This window comes from Arvicola amphibius, chromosome 11, assembly GCF_903992535.2.
Source record: "Arvicola amphibius chromosome 11, mArvAmp1.2, whole genome shotgun sequence".
Classification (NCBI taxonomy): Eukaryota; Metazoa; Chordata; class Mammalia; order Rodentia; family Cricetidae; genus Arvicola; species Arvicola amphibius.
This window is the reverse complement of record NC_052057.2, coordinates 36517621-36540529: the sequence shown is the minus strand read 5'-3', so window position 1 is coordinate 36540529 and position 22909 is coordinate 36517621.

Genomic DNA, 22909 nt, shown 5'->3' with positions numbered 1-22909 from the left:
AGCAGCAAGACCTGAACATCCCAACACAGATGAAACAGAAGGAAATGAATTTAAAAATAACCTTATGAAGATAATTGAGACCCTTAAAAAGGAAATGAAAAATTCCCTTAAAGAAGTGAAGGAAGCTGGGCGGTGGTGGGGCACGCCTTTAATCTCAGCACTCGGGAGGCAGAGGCAGGCAGATGTCTGTGAGTTTGAGGCCAGCCTGGTCTATAAGAGCTAGTTCCAGGACAGGCTCCAAAGCTACAAAGAAACCCTTTCTCGAAAAAAAAAGAAGTGGAGGAATAGACAAACAAAAATTGGAAGAAATCAACAAACCCCTTAAAGAAAACCACGAGAAACCAATCAAAAAGGTGAAAGAAATAGTTCAAAACTTGAAAACTGAAATAGAGGCAATAAAGAAATCACAAACTGAGGAAAATCTGGAAATGGAAAAATATGGGTAACTGGCCAGGAATTATAGAAACAAACATAAACAACAGGATAAAAGAGATAGAAGAGATAATCTTAGGTGTTGAAGATACAATAGAGGAAATAGACTCACCATTAAAGAAAATGTTAAATTCCACAAATTCTTAATAAAAAATATCCAGGAATCTTAAATACCATGAAAAAATTAAACCTAAAAATAATAAGAATAGAAGATGGAGAAGTCCAGATTAAGGGCACAGAAAATACATTCAACAAATTCATAGAAGAAAACTTTCTGAACCTAAATAAGGATATGCCTATGAAAATATAAGTTTACAGAATACCAAAAAGAGTTGACCAAAAAAAAAAGTACCCTCATCACATAATAATCAGAATACTAAGAATACAAACTAAAGAAAGAATATTAGGAGCTGTAAAGAAAAAAGGCCAGGTAATATATAAAGGCAGATCTATTAGTATTACACTTGACTCCTCAATGGAAAAAATGAGAGCCAGAAGCCAGAAGGCCCTGGTCAGGTGTTATGCGGTCACTAAGAAAACACAGATGCCAGCCCAGACTACTATATACAGAAAAATTCAACAAAGATGGAGAAAGCAAGATATTCAAAGAATGCTCAATTATACCACAAGGACATTTGTTCAACTCTGTTCATAGCTGCATTATTCATAATAGCCAGAACCTGCAAATAACATAGATGCCCTCAACCAAAGAATGGATAAGGAAAATGCGGTGCATTTATACAATGGAGTACTACTGAGAGGTGTAAAATAATGAGATCTTGAAATTTTCAAAAAAATTTTCAGAGACACATGCATGGATCCACCTAGGAAGGCAAAAAAGACAATATCTCCTGAGTAAATTGTGGAGCATTGCCAGTAGGGGCCAGGTGTTAAGGGGAGAGGGGAGGAAAGAAGGGGAATGAGAAAATAATATAGCTCAATAAAAAACAATAAAAGATAAAAAAATTATCTTTAATAAAAAAGGTGAGGAGTTAGAAAGAGGAAGCAGGTGAGGCATGATGAGGGAACCAAGTTCTTGAAACTGCTTCCTGATGGAGGAGAGTTATCTGTCTATGTTACTTTCATTGGTTAATTAATAAAGAAAACTGCCTTGGCCCTTTAAGAGACAGAAAATTAGGTAGGTGGAGTAGACAGAACAGAATTGTGGGAACAAGGAAGTAGAGTTGGGGAGACGCTTCAGGCAGTCGCCATAGTGAGTCTCCATGCTTCTCCTCTCCAAGATGGACGCAGGTTAAGATCTCTCCTGGTAAGGCACCCCTCGTGGTGCTATATAAATTACTAAATATGGGTTAAAGCAAGATATGAGAATTAGCCAATAAGAGGCTGAAACTATGGGCCAAGCAGTGTTTTAAAAGAATACAGTTTGCGTGTAATTATTTCGGGTGTAAAGCTAGCGGGCGGCCGGGTGGCGGGACGCAGCCCCGCCGCTCCTCACTACAGCTTCCTGCTGATCTGGGAGGACTCTGTTGACAAAGGGAGGAAGGCAGAAGAGAAAGCACAGCTAAAATAGATGGGATATAAGGAGAAAGAGAAACTGGAGGAGGGACGTTCCTGAGCTGGATGGAGTTTAGTATAGGGCGTGGGGAGAGACAAGAACTGTTGAGAAATGCATGGACTATGAAATGTGTAACAGGTCCTTGTGATACTGAGGAGCCTGGAGACCAGCATGCACTTTGGTACGCTAATAGGCACCCTAGATAGCCATTCGTCCCGTCTCCCAGTGAGACAGGACATGACTTCCTTTGGTAGAAGGAATTTATCTTCACAAGTTCTTAAGGAAGACCGGCTTTTTCTAATGACCATAATTTGGGAAAATGTAGTTTCCCTTGGACCTGACTGATATTCAAGTCATTTTTCTATGGTTCTGAGAACCTTTGCTCATGAGAGTCTGACTGGCAGGATGGAGCATTAAACTATGGTCATTAATTAAATACATTAACCTGAAGGGTGGTGAAGCCGTTGAAACAAACCTGCTCAAGTGGTCCTTTGCAGGATTTCACTGGTGCACACTATTTTGTCCAGTGTTTCATGAGCTTATTCTTTTAATGGTTTCAAAGTTTTACACATGAATATTATTATGCCTCCATGAATGGCAGTTTCTTTAAAACCATAAACTGTAACTTTCTTTCCTATTTGCCCATGGAACTTAGAAAACGTTGATTCCCCTAACAGATGTTTAATAAATGCTGGCTGGCTGAAAAAAAATACAGATTCTAAATTGTTTCAGACATTTCCTGCTTCTTTTTGGTCTGTAAGTATACATAGTGCATTTATTTATACCCAGTTTGGTTTTGCTTTTTTAAGTAAAATAAGGCTGTATTCACCGCCAGCCAGATAAAGTGTCCAAGAGAATCACTGCCAGTAGCATGTATACTTGATTTGAAATTTAACACTGTTTAAGCAAAAAAAAAAAAAAAAAAAAAAAAAAAAAAAAAAAAAAAAAAAAAAAAAAAAAATCCAAGACAGATATTGGCCAAAGCTTTCTGACTGTTGAAGCTCAACCATGTCTTCACATTCAGTAAACTCGGAGGGCTTTGGCCAGAGCACTTTCCTCAGAGGTGATGTGCTAAGAGAGCCAGTATAAAACAAGCAATGATGTGAGAAACGAAGGGAGATTATAAAGTGAATGTCACTTTGTAATCAGGAGAAATCACTATCATACCGCCCGCTACTGTGTGTTAGCCGCGTGATTCTCTGAGACAGGGGCATCCTGACTATGGAGCCCTTTGGAGTTCCCTTCCTTGTGCCTCTATGGTCTGTGTGATATGAAAAGTAGCAAACAACTTTGGAATTCTGTATTGTGACTGCATGGACGCCATCCTCCACCTGGGATCAGTATTTACAAAACAAAGAAGCCGTGGCTAGAAAATGCCCCAGCTCTTAGTATTTCAATGGATCCCTTCATGTGTGGTTAATCTGTTTTACCATATTTTGTTAACTTTGATTTATGCAAAACTTCAGTGAGTGCGCATGCGTCTGGAAGGCTGATGTTTGAATGACTGGGACAGGAGATACACATGGCATGGTTGGTTTCTTGGAGAAATGTCATGCTCTAGAGAGCCACAGTATGTATACCGTTGAATCTGTAGTGGAAGTTGGAGAAGGGCGTGCACTCTTGAGTTTGACAATGTCTTTTCTTTTCTGCTGAGACAGAGATGAGCTGGTAAGACATAACTGTTTTCTCTTGGGTGACTGTCTTGGACAGGTTAGTAAAATATTTTTCTCCTTGGACCCCCACCCATCAACAATTTAATATAACTTTCATTAGAGCAGTGATTATCAACATTCCCAATACTGCAACCCATTAATACAGATCCTCATGTTGCGGTGACCCCTAATCATAAAAGGATTTAGTCTCTTTTTTATAATAAGAATTTTGCTATGGTTATGGAACATAATGTGACTATCTGGTATATGAATATCTGTGACTTTTCAGCAATTGTGTTTTCTGATGCTGCTTCTTCATCTTCAAAGACAGAAGAAAGAGTGGTTTTTTTTTAGAACTCTAACATCAATATAACTGGTTTAGTTGTGAGCTCTTAAAATTGATAGTTGTTAAGCCCCTATACACATCAGACAAAAGACAGAAAGGGGAGCCTTGGACAGAACAGTGTGTAATGTGCCAAGTAGAACCTCTAACAGCTGGGGGCCGGGGGAGGGAGGAGCCCAACTATCTGCTCAAGAGCCAGCACCTCTGTCAAGTTGAAAGGCCGCCAGTGGGAGAGCTGTCCACCCCCCAATCAGGTCTTCACAAAGAGGTGTGGAGCAGGACCTTACCACTGTGCTGACACATTCTACAGATATAACTGAAAAGGAACTAATTGCTGCCATAAAACTCTGGCCTCCCAGGAATTGCTGGGCCCCCATAAACCCTGGGAAGTGACAGCCAGGTGTCAGTGATGCTGTAGAATGGGCCTTGACCATCCAATTGCAGCAGATTGTTGAGAGTGACTGGGAGACACTTCTTCATGTTGGTCCCCTTAGCCAGTCCAGGCACACAATACCTGCTGCCTTATCTCCTGGGTACACCCCTGTTGTTCCAATGGAAAAGAAAACGTGACTCCCACTCAGCTGGCTCTGCTAGAGGCAATGGTGGGCGGGCAGTTCACAACACGAAGAGGCTTGTAGATTTGCTCCAAACTTGGTGTTGGAGCTAGTCGATATCACAACTGCATCCCAGCGTGGCTCTCACTGTGGTACTCACTCTTGTTAATGTACCACGTTGCATATATAGCACAGGAAGTAAATTTCTGGCTTATTTCCCTCCCCACCATCTTTGATGGGCTCTAGCTTCCCAAATGAGCTACAGATGACCCCAAAGCTCCAATTGCTTTTGTTTCTCTTATTTCTTTGTTTAGCTCTCTTTGACAAACAGATTCAAATAACTTGACTCTTGTTTGATGATCCAATCCATGTTGTTCTAGCTTTTTTTATTGACAGTTTGTAAGTTAAAGGTTAAGCAATGCATATCCTTGAATTATATTGCCGTGAGAGTCTGGTACCCAGTAACGCTATATTAATAGGGCTCATTGAACTAAGGCATGTTTGGTGTTTTTCCCTCTGTCTTGTCCTCTAAATGTTTCTACTTTTAGCTCTGTGTTCCCTCCACCCCTATCCTTCCCCCACTGTCCAGTGAGCTTTGCGTTTTTTAACACATCTGGGTCATGGGAGAAGGAACAGTGTTAGAAAAAAGTGATCAGCTGGGAAGAGGGATGAGAGCAAAAAAAAGCATAAGTGGAATCTGCAACTTTTTTGTAATTTTTATGCCACAATGTGCAATGAAGCTGCCATTGCAGATGCTTGTGGCAATTTACAGATCGGAGACTAAGCTTTATTGTGTTAAACATTGATAATTTGCCCTCTGACGACTAGTTTTTATTTAATAACTGACAGATGCATAGCTGTGATATAGGAAGGGAATTATCCTGACCTTTCAAATGATGACAAATAAGGAAGCCTTAATTGACCTTTGTATATAACTAAGTAGAACTTAAACCCAGTTGGCTATATTGGCATTCAAGTTTGCGTGAGAATTTCAGATTGTTTATAGGTAAAGGGCAACAGAAACACATTACTGATACAGGTGATAAGAGTATTCTGGTTTTGGTGGAAATTTGAAAAATGATACCCCTTGAGGAGTGGATGGGAGGTGGGGAAAGGGGGTAGGGAAAGAGGAGAGGGAGGGAGAATTGGGGTTGGTATGCAGAAATGAATAAAAAAATAAAAACATTAGTGATGTTTCTGTCAACGGCTTTTTTTTTCTCTTTTTTTCTTTTTCTTTTTTTTTTTTTTTTGTTTTTCGAGACAGGGTTTCCCTGCAGTTACTAGAGCCTGTCCTGGAACTAGCTCTTGTAGACCAGGCTGGCCTCGAACTCAGAGATCCGCCTGCCTCTGCCTCCCGAGTGCTGGGATTAAAGGCGTGCGCCACCACCGCCCGGCTTGTCAACGGCTTTTATAAGAAAGCATAACCTTAATTTAAAATCAACATGAGAATAGAAAAGGAAAACATAGCAAGGAGTCTCCATGACCCTGAAATGTCCTCCTAACAGGCCCTGCAGAAATGGAATTGTTCTAAGAAGGCCTTTGTCTGCCAGTGGTCAGACAATGGAGCCCAAGGAAATGGGAATTTCCCCAGAAATCCCATGACTAGAGAAGGAAAGGACCCCAGTCACAGTGTTTTCTTGTCCCTCAGAGAGAGAGATTTCACAGGTCTAACAACTTGTTAGACCACCTTAGAGATGAGCGTGAAGTCCAGACAAGGACGGGCTAAAGATGGGCTGAGCACACCTTGGCCAGGCCTGCTTAGACATGAAGATTCCTGGCCCTCTATGTAAGCTTCAGCACCCAAAGTTGGACTTGAGGTGTTTGCTGAACCTTTTGTCTCTCTTCCCAATGTGATCACATTGAGTAATTCCTCTTTCCCTGCTTTGTGCTTTAACTCAGCTCTTTTAATTGGCTTGCTGAGGACAAATGGCTGCACCTGATGTGGGACGTGGGTTGTGAATCGCAAGTTCAATACCACTTTCTGTTCGATGAAACCTAGGATTTCTTTTCAAACTTTAGTTTGAAACATTCAATTCTTAGAACTCTGATGGGGACCCGTGAAGGGAGGAGTCAACAGTCTTTACCCTTCCACTGAATTCAAATCTCATAGAAAGATATTAATGAGTTAATATATTAAAATAAAATCCAGCTTTCAGGATAAAAGTGGGTTCTTTCTGTTTGGAATCACAAGGGAGCATCATTCTAAGCAACCAATCGGCAGGCGGTGTTATCCTAACTGAAGATGGCTGTCCAGTTGGCGTGTGGCCTTGTCATCCGCTGTCACTGTTGTCTCCTCAGTAAGATTTCAATGTTGTAAAGACGGGCGCGTTTGAGTATTTGTCAACTGTGACGATTTCTGAATTTTGTGACTTAATATTTTTGTGACTTAAATAAGTTGTAACCAATAACAATGGTGTTTTTTATTGCAAATTTATATGGTTTACATACACAGAACAAATATTGTCCCTTGTGCATCTGCCCAAGTATTTTCATTATGACTACATTTTATTCTTTGAGTGTGTGCATTTAGTGCTATGAGGAGTATGTGGAGGTCAGAGGAAAACCCCAGGGAGTCCATTCTGTTCCTCCACACTGTATGTCCCAGGGCTTGAACTCAAGTTCTTAGCCTTGGCGGTAGCCATCTTTGCTTACTGAGCCCTCCTCCCAATCTGCAAAGTATCTTAAGTTGTAAGTTATTGGTTAAACATCTGGCACATATCCATAATGTCAGCCCTCAGAGCGTGGAAGTTCTATGAGTTCAAGGTCAGTCTGGGCCGCGTATTGATTTCCAGGTAAGCCTGGACTACTGATTGAGATCCTGCACCAAAAAGGCAAGAATAACAACATTTCAAAAATGAAATCCTGATGATGTTATTGAAATAAGCCAACTACTGCTTATTAATTATAATTGCAATATAGTTTTATTTTCACAGAACTACATCCTCGGATAAATTAATTTACAGAATTTAAAACCTCTGCCATTTTCAAAAGAGGTAAGTTTACCATGGATGAATTTTATTATCTGGTATTTGAATGTAGCGTTATGCTTTGGTTCTTGTCATATAGAATACTGGCTCCTCTCCAATATGTGTAAAATAGAAAAGAAATTGTTATCTTGCAAAATGCTATTTTATTGCAATGATGAAAATGTTTTCCCTAACATACTGCTTTTTATGGATCACGATAAAGCGTCTCGCAGTGGTTCCATTCCTAAGACTTGGTTCTGCTGTCACGCTTTCAGACTGTGCAGATCAGTGCTCCTCTAGAAGTGTCTGATGCCTTGTGACATTGCGGTGACCTCATCTGTCTGGCTAGAGATTTCCACTCAAAGCTTTAATTTTCTTCTAATCAAAAAGGTGGTGATTTCTTTCTTTCATTGCCTCAACAGTGGGAAGCTGTCGGAGAGCTCACACACCCCCACCTCCTCCTTCATTCACCCTTTCTTCTTCAGTCTTCTCAATTTTTTTTTAACATCAGTTTTGCTTCCTAACTTCAAAGTTACCTTAGCTGTACCAGTGGGTAACCTGCCTGTGTGCCTTATCAAGTTAGCGATTCAATACTGAGCTGAAGAGAATCACAGTGATGTCCCGTTGAACGGGTGATAGACTGTCTCTGTGAAGGTGACAAGTGACTCAGCTAGGCTGGAAACGCCCTAACTGCACAGGCTGATGGTGAACTGTAAACGTCCAAGACTAAAATTTAAGTTGCAAGATCTTGCTGAAGAACTCATCGGGACAGCCTGGAGCTACGGTGATGAACTCTGTGGGCTGGCAGAGCAAAGGAAAAGTACAGGTGCGATTATTTACATAAACTGAATGAAAACATGTTGTAGGATGCAGGTAGTAACCTCTACAATCCATAATGCACTTTCGCACTAACTGTTCACTCAGAGCAGGGAGGGTCTGATGCCTTTATTCAGCACAGGAACAAAGTGTATCATAAACTTTTAATGGGACAGTAAATCCAAACTTCTGTACCACCTCTCTCTCTCTCTCTCTCTCTCTCTCTCTCTCTCTCTCTCTCTCTCTCTCTCTCTCTCTCTCTCTCTCCCTTCCCCCCCTCTCTCATACAAAATTCTTTCATTGACTTGACAGTTTTAGCGTTTTGGGTCCAACATTTTCCTCTAACAACCTATGGTGTCAGGATCTTTGATTCTATCACTTTCTCCAAAAATTAACACCCTCAGACCCCACAAACACATCTTCTTTGCTTACTGTTTAGTTAATTTGGGGACACTGAGCCATAGTTCTAAGGGTGCCCTGCCTCCTGTGGAGATTTGTGAGACATGACATTTTGGTTCATTAGTATTGTGCAAATAGTGATAGTTTGGGCTAGCTGGAAACACTTCAATAATCACTAGTGATATTCATGTGTAGACTTCAAACTGCCTTTGAGCTACCCCCCCTCCAATCTCAGCCTCTTCAGTGCCACACTCAGCTCACTCTACTTTCAGAAATGAAAATGTCACTTCAATCGGAGAAAAGAAGGCAATCACTGCTGAACTGCTGTTTCTTAAAGTGACATTCATGAGAAAAACTCACAGGAAGTTCAAAGCTGTGTGGTGATCTTCCTTAGACTCTCTGTCTGGCATGTCTCTTCCCACTATGGCACCCATGTTATTTTCTGTAGGACAAGGAACATTGATCATTTTATATATTTGTCTCAGGGTTCATGTTAGTGGGTGGAAGCTGAGAGCTTTATTTTTGTATAATCCGTACCTGTTTCTGTGTCCTAAAGCTGTTCATAGCTTTTTAACATGGTTTGCTAAATAAATATGGGAAATGGTACAGAAACTTCCCTTCCCCCCTTACTATTCCTCCCCTCCCCTCCCTTTCTCTTCTTTTCTTCTTCCCTTCTCTCTGTCCCCACTTTCTTTCCTTTTCTCCTTTTTTGGTTGTAGCACCAACACGACAAAAATAGCAAGAACTAAAATCTAGAGTTTGCAAGTCTCCCGAATAAGATCTGAGCTTGTTTATAAGATTTCCATGGGTCCTTAAGACTATAAAAGGGTTGACTAGAGGAAATTGGATAATTAGACTAGATTATTTACAGGATTCTGTTGGGCTAAAAAAAAAAGCGATGTAAATTTGGGTTCTGGATTTTAAAATTACTTGTTCTTGATTTCTGTTTTAATGAAAGAAGAAAAAGAAAGTGAACAGCAAAGATGAAAAATGCAGATTATGTGTCTGGTGAGCCTTCAAGAAATGTTTACTTTATTTATGTGTCTCTGTGTATATGGGATGCTTATGCAGCTGCCTGTGAAGGCCAGTAAAGGGCACTGGATCCTTTGGAGCTAGAGTTATAGACAGTTGCGAGGTGCCTTGTGTGGTTGCTGGGAGACAAACCCCATGTCCTCTGGAAGAGCAGCCAGTGTTCTCATTGTCTGAGCCATCTCTCCAGCCCCTGTTTAAAACAGTTGTGTCCAGTTAACCGAATTTTAACTTTTTTGACTTCATGTCATATAAAAACCGTGTGAGAACTCTAGACCACAACTTCAGTAACATCAGGGTCAGCCTAAGTGAGAGGAAAGGAATAAACTAAATATTCCCCATTCACACTGAAAACCCTGGACCAGGAGGGCGGTCCATTTCCCTAATCACCACCAGAAGGACAGTATTGATTGACTGTCCCTGACTGAACGTGTCGTGAGTTCTTGTGATCTTCAGTGAGAGGAGATTCTTCATTGCTGATTAATTTTCATGTAAAATTACAATGGAAGAGAATTACAAGTCTTAACTCTCTTCATATAAACCACCCAGTGATATGCCACCTAAAGACAATAGCTAGTTGGGTTAAACAATTTATCAGTTAAGTAAGTAATTTAATTGTTAATTTTCCATCAAATTTTCCTTATGGTGTCAATAATTATGTGCTATTTATTTTAAAGAAGAGGGGAAGTGTTAAATGATATGCAATAGAATGAAGTAAATTTATCTTATAAAATTTATTTTTTATAACATGTCTCTATCAAGGCAAAGAACCTAAACCACGCCCAGTTGTGATGATCTGGGGCTTATTTCATTTGCACTGAATTCTACTCTCAGGAAGAGCAGTGTACAGAATATGTAGCAGACAATTAGATAAAACTTTTCAACTATGTGTATGTTTATGCATGTGTCTCTGTGTGTGCATTAATGCTGATGTGTGCACAAGAGTCCAGGTGCCTGTGGAGGCCATTGAAGAAGACATTAGACACCCTGGATGTGGAATTAAAGGAGGTTGTGAGGATTAGTTTTACCCAACAACAGACATCAGTGACAGTATTCAGATAGCCACCAAATTTCAGAAGGATAGCCCAGATGGTGTGTTTAGTGTCTTACCATTGACCTCTGTACACAGGGTGGCCTCACACAAGAATAAACTAGCCTGGGCCTTTTCTTACTTCTGATGATGGTGTTACTCTAGCAAGTGCCCTAAATGGTCAAAGCGGGAAAGTTCTGCATCCACTCTCAAAAGACATCTTCTTTCTTTCCAATTTATCAAGTCATGTGACACCCATGTGCTGTAGCCATTGTAACCAACATCTAAGCTGGAACTTGAGATTGTTAATTCAAAGTTACTTCTATCACCAGTGTTGAAACATCTCACTCTTCTCATCTCATTGTGTAACAAGATGGTTTGAGCATTATTGATGGCGATCTAGGAAATACAGTCAGATTGATAGTGCATATCTGAGGGTCCAGTATAACTGTCTTAGCATGAGCAAAGATATTCTAAAGAGAGGCTCCTATGTCACTCCCATGGCCATTGCCTATTACAGTGATTTCCAAGGAATTGGAATTTCTCCAGTCTCATGGCAGGGAAGAGAGGGCTGGGTCTTTTGTGCAAGCCAGAAGGGAAGTTTGATTTCCAGAGACTTCCCACAGTGCTGATATCTTAAAACACAGACCAGGTACCAGGAATTGAGATGACAGACCAATGATGAGGGACCACACTTGACCAGGACTGTGTGCCTATGTGTGCCTCTTGTCATCTGTTGAAAACAAAACTTTATCTCAGGGCCCCAAAGATAGACTCAGGGGAGTCCACTGGACTCTGTTTCTCTTCCTAAGGTGATCATGTTAAACAAATCCCTTCTTTCTGCTCTTCGCTCTTGTCTTCTATTCAGTGGGTATGTGGGAAATGGGTGGTCAAGTCTAACTTTTTAGGGCTGCCAGGGCCCAGGCATCAATCCTAAGAAGGCCGGTAGCATTGTGACATAAAACAATGAATGGATATAAATGAATATTGTTGGCATTGTTGGCAATTTTGTTTGTTTGTTGTTTTTCTTTGGACAAGGATCATGAAAGTGGCACAGGTCAGCCTCAGCCAAGTCCCAGCTATCACTTCCTTGACTGCTCCATTTGATGGACTATCTGTCAACTACCAGAGCCACCAAAGAGAGGCCCCTCCCTCCTTGGGCAGCTGAGTTACCCCTGCTTGGGCAACGAGAGGCATACATACAGGAAGGAACTAAAGAGAGAAGAAAAGTATAAACCAGGAGAAATAAGAGCAGCTACTGGTTACTGGTCTGTTGAAGAGAGGGCCTGCTGTTGGTCCCAGCTGCTCGGCTAGCATACACCTGAAATAACCACACAGAAATTGTATTAATTAAATCACTGCTTGGCCCATAAGCTCTAGCCTCTTATTGACTAACTCTCTCATCTTGATTTAACCCATTTCTAATAATCTGTATATCACCACAAGGTCGTGGTTTACCGGGAAAGATTCAGCATGTCTGACTCTAGCAGCTCCATGGCGGTTCCCTCACTCTGCTTTCTTTCTCCCAGAATTCAGTTCTGTCTCCCCGCCTACCTAAGTTCTGCCCAATCACCAGGCCCAAAGCAGTTTCTTTATTAAGCAATGAAAGCAACACAAATACAGAAGAACCTCCTACACCACTGGCCTATCTGCAGAACTCTCAGATTAAAAGGGAGAATGGAACCTCTGCTGTTGGAACCAGGAACTCAGTGGCCAGGTGCATGCTGAAATATCTAAGGACATGGTTGAACCCTATGATGGGCGGAAAGAGGAGACACCAACTGCAGAAAAATGATTGTTCCTGACTCTAAGTGATGAGAGTGAAAAGAAAAACACAGGGTGGAGGTGACAAGCGTCAAATGACCAAAGACTTGAAGAGAAAAAGGTGTGAAGTTCTGAGATTACAGTTAGGGTGTCAGGTCCAAAGGAAATTCCAAAAGGCTGACCAAATATCCAGAAATGAGCTCAGTCTGGGCTCTAGGAGGATTTCTGGTAGTTAGATAAAAGTCACATTCCTCAGGAACTGATTTTTCCCTTTACTGAAAAGAATCACTTCCCTTATCTCTGGAAAAAGTGACATATGTCTATTCATGGTACCTTAGTGTATCAAAGCTCAGGCTGGCCTCCAGCCCCTCTCAGTATCACAAGTACCTGTTACACAATTGCACAGCAGCATCCTAGCCCTTTTTACCACCTACCCTAAACTCCCTCCAGCTCACAAGCTTCCTTCCACCAAGTTATCCTTATAACCCTGCTATTCTTGCAATGTCCCTCCTTTGCTCCGCACCTGCTTCACTCGCTATGCTTTCTCTGTCTTCATCCTTTGCTATTCTCTCTTATCTCACAGTAGCCTTGGCCATGTCCAGTCTACTCCTTTCTCACTCTGCTCTGGACCATTCCCGATGCCTCTGGCTGTTATCTCTCTCATATCTACAATAAAACCTTCCCCTCAACCATACTATAAGGCAGTCACGTCATCAGTTTATATACAGGACATCATCTAACATATGATTCTGAGACTTTATGATGATGGATAATGTTAGTTACCCCCCCCCCCTTTTAAAAAAGGGCGTAAGAAGGTGCTGGAGAGATGGCTTAGTGGTTATGAACACTGACTGCTCTTCCAGAGGACCCAGGTTCAGTTTCCAGCAACCACATAGAGACTCACAACTCTAAAAGGCTAAGGGGATCTGATGCTTTTTTCTAACCTCATTAGCCCAGGCCCACTCATAGACATATATTTGCTGTGTAACATTAAAACATTCCAGCAGGGAAGCATCTTAATCAGGAAGGCAAACTACTCTAAAGAGCTTCAGGAAGTCCCTGAAACTGGCCAGATTCACAAGATTCCCTTGTGGTATAAAGAAGCCATGTTGTTGAGAGTCACTCAGCCAATAGAAGCTGTGAAGGCTTGAGATCAGACCACCTGCATAGAAGAAGCAGAAACCTGCCCAGCTTCCTAGAAATAATTTATATCAGCTGAGTTACTTGAAAAAGACATTCTCCAACCTGTTGACTTGTGTGCAGACTGTGCAGTGTGCTCCAAGTGTGCTTTTGTGAGCTGTTACCAATACTGGGAAGGGCTTTGGTGATACAGTTGTCTTTAAATTATTTCTGTTCCTTTAAGAAAACCCTCACCCATATTCCTGTAAGTAACACTAATAAAACTCATGGTTCATAAAGTTGGTGGGATTCATACTTTGGTCTATGATGGGCTCCCCGTCTGGAATGGGTAGACATGTGTGTTTCCCCAGGAAAAGTTTTGTCATACCACAACAAGTAGGCAAACACTCATATAAAAATAAGAGAATATATCTAAACAAGTTAAAAAAAAAGGATTTAAGGAAGACAACTTCCTATTAGGATCTCAAGATTGAAGAGAGTACAAAGAATAAGGTTTTTTTTTCTTATTATCAAAGGAAAATTCAAAGTACTTGGCCTCTAGGTCTTGGGAGAAGAATGCCATTCACAGATAGTGGGTGAATGAGGTTGTCACAGACTATTTGATTTCTGCATTCTTTAGGAAATCATAATTAGAAATGAGGAAAAATATGAGTTGAGGAGACAAAGTGAGAACAACTACATCTCCAAAGAAAAGAAGACACCTATGCAAAAAAAGAAAAACAAAACAATAAGCAAAACATGTTATGGAAATATAAAAACAAATAATTAGCTCATGTGCTATTGGATACTATCTGTAATCAACTCAATGTGTTCCCTTTTTTAAAGATGGAAGCTTCTTTTCAGAGACTGCCCATGCTTCATCATGAGAAGGGCAGGGTAGCTATGAAGCTCTGTCTTTTGTAACATGAGGAGCCTGCTTGCTGGGTTTTCTGTCCCTCCCGGTACCCCCCAGCCAGCAAGCCCCAAAGAAAATCACACAGAGATCTCCATAAGATTATAAGCTGATTGGCCCATTAGCTCAGGCTACTTATTAGCTCTTGTAGCTTAAATTAACCCATTATTCTTATCTATGTTAGCCATATGGTTTGGTACCTTTCTCAGAGGGGCAGTTCACATCTTGCCTCTTTGGTGATCTGGGCAGAGCTGGAGGAATGGGCTTCTTCCTTCCTAGAATTCTCTTGTTCTCATCACCCCTCCTCTACTTCCTGTCTGATTGACCTGCCTATACTTCCTGCATGGCCAATCAGCATTTTATTATAATACATGATTGACACAATACAGATAATTCTCTGGGAGTGGAGGGCAGTTGCTGCTTTTTTAAAGAGAGAGAGAGCCAAGGTTACACAGAGAGACCCTGTCTCAAAAAACAAAACCAAACAAACAAAGAAACAGGGCATCATGGGAAGACAGTGTGGCAGCCAGCACCAGACACATTGACTAGGGTTGCTGAGAGCTCAGATTATGATCCACAAGGGGGGGGAGGGAGGAGACAGAGCGCATTGCTGGGAATGGTGAGAATCTTTTGAAACCTTGATGCTGGAAGCCAGTTACACATCTACTCCAACAAGGCCCCACCTCCTAATTCTTTCCAAACTTGGCTGTCCTGGAACTTGCTCTGTAGACCAGACTAGCCTTGAACTCACAGAAATCAGCCTGCTTCTGCCTCCCAACTGCTGGATTTAAAGGCATGCAGCACCACCACTAGGCCCATGATAGACTTAACCCTCTGAAACAGCAAGCACAATGAGAAGCTGCTTTTTCTATGCTTATTCCACCCTATGAGCTTATGAACACCTTTCTCATTTAAACCACCAATCCTAGAAGGCAACCAGTGCTCTCAACTGTTAATTGCAAACACTAAGGCTTATAGAAAGTAGAGCTTACAAGAAAAACTGATGTGTTGGCCATAGTCAACATGGTATGGATAGGGTTTTAAAATGCTTTACACTCAAGGCAACTAGACTTCAGAGAATACTGATATGCTTGGGTGAGGCTCTTAACAAAATCAGGGCTGGTTTAGACTTGTTTAGGTGGAGTGTTTGAAGGTTCATTAAGTTTCTCTAGGACCCAGTCAACAAACAGCCCATTTCCTTTGTTTTATCCGACTTAGACATGCAAGCTTAGGAAAGGAGTGGAAATCAAAACAACTTATACTAAATGAAAATTAGATTTAAAAAATTGTTCATCTTAAACCAAACAAATTAGTCTGAAATTAGCTTAGAAAATTGATTCAAGTAATTATTCATCTTGAACAAAGTCACCGTCAGAACAAAATGCTCACTTGCTCATACGTCTCATCTGCAAAAGTCAAAGCATTAAGTAAGAAAACGCCACACTGGTTTAGAGACCTCTTTACCCTTTTTAACTCCTCCAAAATGAGACAATCATATAAAAAAATTACAAAAACTCACTTGTGAGAGAGAGAGAAAAAGAGAGAGAGAAAGAGAAAGAGAGGAATAGAGAAAGAGAAAGAGAGAGAAAGAGAAAATGAGAGAGAGAAAGAGAGAGAAAGAGAGAGAGAAAGAGAAAATGAGAGAGAGAAAATGAGAGAAAGAAAGAGAGAGAAAGAAAGAGAGAGAAAGAGAAGATGAGAGAGAGAAAGTGAGAGAGAGAAAATGAGAGAGAGAGAGAGAGAGAGAGAGAGAGAGAGAGAGAGAGAGAGAGAGAGAGAGAGAGAGTCCATTTGTAGAGTATGGAAGTCAGAGAGCAACTTGCAGGAATATGGTTTTCTCTTTCCAACATGTGGTCTTCAGGAATCAAACTTGGTCCTCGCGCTTGGCAGTAAATGTCTTTACCCGCTGAACCATCTCACGGGCCCCACTTGTGAGATTTGTGATATTTAGTTTGTCTTTCTGTCCCAGCAGGATTTGAGAAAGATTTCTTCCAGTGAGGGAAAAGTAGAGTCTGTTGACTCATTCGGCTTAAACCGCCATTTGCCCGCTGGCACAGAGAGGCACCTGACAAGCGATTTTTCCTGTGCTTTTCTGCAGTCGTCTTTGTTATTGATGACTTCAGTCTCCTCCAAGATTGCTGGCACGCTCTCAGTCAGTAGCAGGGAGCAGAGCGCGCCTGGGATTCTCCACTGGCATGAACTCGGGCAGTGTGGAAAACCGTGTTGCCAAGTCAACAGAGCACTCAAAATAGAATTAAAATCTCATGATAACGGAGACCGCAATCGGCCGAGAGGGAAACAAAAGCTGAACTGTTCCCCATTAAGAGAGAAGGGGAGGCAGCAGCGTGCTATGGTGGCTCCCCCATTCTTCGAATAATGTGCATTATGTCCTTGGATGATTCATTCAATTTCTCTGGGTTTTGGATTCCCCTCTGTAAAATGAGACGATTGGACTAAATCAGGAGTTTCCAAATTATGAACTTGGCATCACTGTGAAGAGGCCTTGAATTCATATGTTTTATGAACCCCCACAATCACGGGCATCCACAAATCCAATTGAAGTCATGTGGGGGTTGGAAAAAGATTTTGACATTTTTTAAAAGAACCCTTGTGTAAGACACGCTGGGTAAAGGACATGGGATGTCGTCTCAGAATAGAAGATGCAATTATTTTAGGAATTGGAGGCCCAGATGTTAAAGAGCTTCCCTCGCAATTGAAGTCTTTCTTCCCCAAAGCAGTATTGTCCTAGAGAGTAAATGAGGTCCTGGCTTCTAGGCCGGTAGTCTTCCATTCAGTAGTTCTGTGGCCTTGGGCAAGTTATTTAAAATCTCAGTTCCTTCAGTTGAGGGAACTATCCAAAAAGATTGAGAAAGGGCTTAAAGTGTTCTTCACATACAAGACTTGTCAGTGGCTTGCCATCATACTGTAAGTCACCGACCTTGAGAATTGCAGAGTGGCCGAAAACATGGCCGTTGAGCCACTGGTCCATTGCTGTTCTGATCACTTTTTTTTTTTTTTTTTGCTTTTCTATCTTCCTTCTAGAGGAGCTCTTTATTGCTTTGGTTCCTTTTCTATTTTTATGCTGACATGTTATTTATGTGCTAAGGAATTTTAGTGATTCTATAATTCAGCCATCAAAACTTCCTAGTTTTGGAAGAGAAATGTTCTATGTACAGGTGTTTGTTTATGAGACAGGCTTTCATGGAGACCAGAACGGCTCGAACCCTCCATCTAACCATGGCCCTGAAGGTCTGATCCTCTTGTCTCCACCTTTGTAGAGCTCAGATGACAGATGTGCACTACCACACCTGGGGTTAGGATCTCATGAACAATTTTTTATCAAGTCAAGCTATTGACGGTGAGCGATGTACAACATTGATTCAGTATCATTTGATGCCCATTGTCTTCCACGCGTTCACCGTTCCTCTCTGCTCTTGCTGTGGCAGGGGCTGCATCACCCCACTTTCTAGCGGGATTCAACTGGCACTGTCAATTCCATCCAGTGTTTTCTTACTGGTGTCTGCATCTCTGCCCCAGTTTGGAGGGGCTTCTCCCTTTGTTGAGGTGTTTGTGAAAGCCACTTCTACAGTTGCTGGATTCTGCTGCTGCACTGGGGCCATGTCAGCAATGGGAATGAGGGGTGATTTCTTGAAACAGAGGGGATTAGGGCCTCACAGGCTGGGGAAGATGAAACCTTTGCTTTCAGAACTATTGCAGATGCACCCACGGAGAACTCTACCTTAACACCTCAGTCTCTGTGCCACCACTGCCACAGCAAAAATTCTGGCGGAATGTTCTGAGAGTTCAACCCTGTAACAGCAACTGGAGAACACAAGGCCAAGTAGTGGGAGGGATTTTGGTTTTGCTCTGGTAAAATACAAGAACTACACTGCAGAAAATCCATCCTCAATGCCTATAGGCACATGGTTATTCTGGGAACTTCACGTGTTATCCTTAAGTACGGCTGCTTTAGAGTAACAATATAAAAATAAAAGTAAAAATATTGCCTAGAATAAAAATGTAATTGTAAAATGATTTGGTAATAGACTGAGTTTTAAAGAATGATTTTAATCGAAATAGAGCATTTTATAGAAAATATAACCAAAGAGAAGAGGGGCTGCCTGTTCAGAGGTAGATCGCTCTTATCCCTGTCCCTGTATCTGGTTTTTCCTTCTCAATCGTCTGAATATGAGATGTGTATTTTTTTGATCTCTTGGAGGCATTTCTGATAGTTCAAAACTCTTGTTCTTTCTAAAAAAATGTGAGTAGGGCTTTTGCTACATAGTTTTATCAGTTAACTAACATTTCTCCCCCAAACAATTTACAATGAACTGTTCTGTGTCCATATATGCTAATCTTCTTACAATTAACAGCTATGCACCCACATGCTGCTTTTTTCACCCCCTAAAGTAAATGAGAGAGAAACTAAGAATACAGAAGCCATCTAGGAAAACCAGAAGCCCAGTGCAGAGGAAGAGAAGGCAGCAGTTGCTGGGGGTAGACTAGGCTGTAAGCTAAAGCAATGCTGGCTTGGGTATGTTTCAGGGCTCCTGGGTCCTATGGAGCCCGCTTAGATGCTGACCCCTTCTGCTCACACTGTCTCCAGGAGCCTGCTGTTGCTTCCATTGTCTCCAGAGGATGTCCCCATCCCTTCCCTCCACTCCATTTGCAAAGGTGTCCTTTCCTCTGTTCTGCGCATCCGATTTACAAGAGCAGTTCTTCATCCTTTACCCAAAGGGCACTCTTTGGAGACAGTGTTTCTCAGTGTATTTTGCATACTGTTTCTGGTAGACTGGTTGGCCAGCAAACTCAGGGGAGCCACCTCTCTCCACCCACCCCCACCCCTACCCATTAGAGCCACCACACTCAGCTTTAAGTGGTTGCTTGGGACCCGGACTCTGGTCATTATGCTTGCTCAGCAAGAGTTTTCCACAGAGAACCCTCTCTCCAGTCCCCCCTTTCACTTTTTAGTGTAACATCTATTCACATATTTATTTATTTTCTTTACTTCTGCCTCTCTGCTGCCTAGGAGTTTGAGAGCCTCACGGGCAGTGGGATTTGCTGCAGTCTCTCCTTTTTATTGTATATGCTCTGAAAATGCTTGGTAAATGCATGCGTCTGGGAGCTCTGAGTGGTTCCCTATGAATATATGCAAATATCTTAGGAACAAGGATGTGCACACTAGAGTTGGCCCCACTGTGTTTCAGCCGCCAGCTTTCTTTACGTCTGTCTTGTGTCCTGGTGTGTGAGGGCACGGCTTTCTTCCTTTCAGCGTTCGGTCTCCATGGTCTCCTCTCTCTTCCAGGCTCACAAAGCTCAGCTGTGTTTCCAAAGATGCTGATAAACTGCCACCGTGGCCTTGAGATCTGGAAGGGTCCTGGACAGAAGAAGGAGACTGTTGTCTGGCCTGGCCCTCAGGCTTCATCGGAAACAGCACGAGCAAGACACTTGGATTTTTTTCAGTTGACTGAAGAGACATGGTGAGGGTTTTCGGGCTTTAAAGAAGTTCTGTTTTTAGCAGCAAGCGGCATGAAATTTAACTTTCTAAGATTTTCATCAGTATTTTCTGTAGCTCCTTTCTTCATAGGCAGTACAAACAAAGGAGGGAGACGGGTGGATTACAGGCTCCCTGCCTTGCCTTCCACAGTCACTTCCTGTCAGTCTTCATGTGCTTCTGGTCCTCAGTGGCTGTCCTCAGAGACCACAGATAACTCCATTGCAGGGCCCTCCTCTACCAGATCCATAGAATTAGGTTCATTCAGTCCTGCACACAGAGAAGAGGACACCCACACCAACCGGAATGACAAAGAGCACATGAAAAAGAAAACATCTAACTTCTAGATCTTTCTAAATGATGGACACACATTGGCTTCTATTGCTAGCTTCTGATTTGATTCTCAATGTCTATTTTCAAGCTAGGAATGACAAGAGATGATGGCTGGCACTTTTCATGATTCTTAGAGACACAGCAAAGCTCTTAGGATCACGCTTGCATAATGCATTCAAACAAAGAAATCATTCTTCTGCTCCACAGTGGCTTTGAGGCAGAAGCTCTAAGCAGCTGGTCCCTTCTCTTAGGGACTTGGGGACCAGGTCCTTGCTCATTTAAATGAGTGCAGGAGCTTCAGCTTGGGGATTGTTGTGACTGTCCTTGTCTGTCAGGCCTGGGTAGCTCATGATAGCCACCTTGAGAACTCTCCACTGTGGCCTTGAGAGGACAGACAAAACTTCTGCAAAGAGTGAAACTCCCAGAGAGGAAAAACCATGCTGTTTTCCTAAAACTGGCATATGGTTTTTATCAATTGTGTGTAGTTGTTTGAAATGTGTGTTACAGCTATCACGTTGATATTTTGTAAGGATATTTTTATGACTTGACAGTTGTTTTTAAAAAGCAAGAAAGCGGAAACTTTTGTGGAATATAGAAGGATAAGCCCCCCTTCGGATGACCCCTACATATTCACCCCATTAGAGCTTCTACAATATAGCCTGTTAGCAACCCCCAACACACAGCATGTTAAGACACCCTCATACACTCCCACACATCCTTTTAGGATATCCCCATCCTTAGACATTCCACTAGCTCACACACATCCTGTTAAGGACACCCCCAAACCTGTTAGGACCCCCCCATACACAACTTTTAGGAACCCCCACACACACAGCCTCTTAGGAGCCTCCCATACACCCTATTAAAATCTCTGCCACAACCACTGTGTTAGGGTTCCCCTCACCCTATTAGACCACACCCTGTTAGAAGTCCCCCTCCCTCACATCCTATTAGGAACCCCCATTTACCCTGTCAGGACCCCTTCCACACATACCCCATTAAGACACCCATACATACATACCCTGTTATAATCCCACACATACCTTATTGGGACCCCAGTCATAACCTGTTAGGTTTCCTACACACACCCACCCCGTTAGAAATTACCTTCCATATCCCGTTAGGAACCCCCCAATACCCTGTTAGGACCTCTCCCACATACACCATTAGACCCCTCTCCCTCCACACACCCTCTCTCATTGTGTTGACTCCAAGTTTTCAGCAGAATGCTTAACACACTTGCTTGTGACTTCAATGCATATTTATATGTAGCTGTATACAAATCTAAATATGAATGGTGTATTCATATATATTATATACACTTGTATCAATAGAACATTATTCATTCTTAAACTTTATGCATGTTCTTTCATCCCATGTAACTTCAGCTATAAAAGGTAAAGAAAGAAAAAAAAATTTGGAAAAACAGGTACAACTTCATATGGGAATGTTAATCTTCGGCAGCCGTGATCCAAGCTAAATGACAAGAGTTCATTCCTCTGTATGGGCCCTGGTAGAATCCAGCCAGTGTCTGTCTGTATGTAGGCTCACAGACAGTCAACATCCAGCCCCAGGGAAGCAAGACGGAGAGACAGCCCTCTATTGTCCTCCCAGGGACATAGCCACTGGGCCTGGGTGGAAACACAATTACAGCTCAGTGTTGCAAAAGCACACTCCAATGCCAAGTGGTGGGGGGCAGAGATGTCATTTTCTAGCTAACTGGAGACTGGTTTTTAACAGTTAACTTACAGTCGGTACTGCTATTTACCAACCAAAGGTCTGCCACTGCGGAAACAAAGCATTTCAGAGCACCAGTTTCCCCTTGGAAGCTGTCAGATCTCTGGGGCCTTTGTTTCTTTTTCCAAGTCAGGAGGGATCCTCTGGTACTGGAGTTTAAGGATACTTGTGAGCCACCATGTGAGTGCTAGGAATCAAACCCCACCCCCCTGCAAGAGAAGCCAATGTTCTTAACCTCTGAGTTAGCTTTCTATGCCCACCACACCTGTTATTTTAATTCTTAACCATTATCTTTTTGCCAAAACTCTTCAAGCACAGGTAAATACGTGAGAAAATTTAAATCTATAATGAGAATGCCTATGCTGTCAAGTGTGAATTTACTAAATTCCTCTACTGTACGTGGGGATATAATGAAATCTTATCAATGAATGCAACTGTCATTTTCCAAAACCTAACTTGCAGTACCCTTGTTTCTAATTCAATGAATGTCCCAAACTCGAGGTGGATGATTGATAATGAATGACATGAGACAGTGACTCCATGAGCCCACAGGGACATGCTCTGTTGGGTGTTGAGCCAACAGCTTCCTCTCCAGGCATAAATCAGGCTCTGCACATGAAATAGTCCTGTAACGCTATTGGCAGCACTTGGTGCTATTTTATCTAAAGAGCAGAGTAACCCAAGCCCCACACCACCATACCCTTTACCAAATATAGAGAAAGCTAACATAATGGAAAATAGGTTGAAATGTTAGGTTTAGACTCTATTCCTTTACATTCCCAGCACAAACCTTTCATAACGTGGCAAGGGAT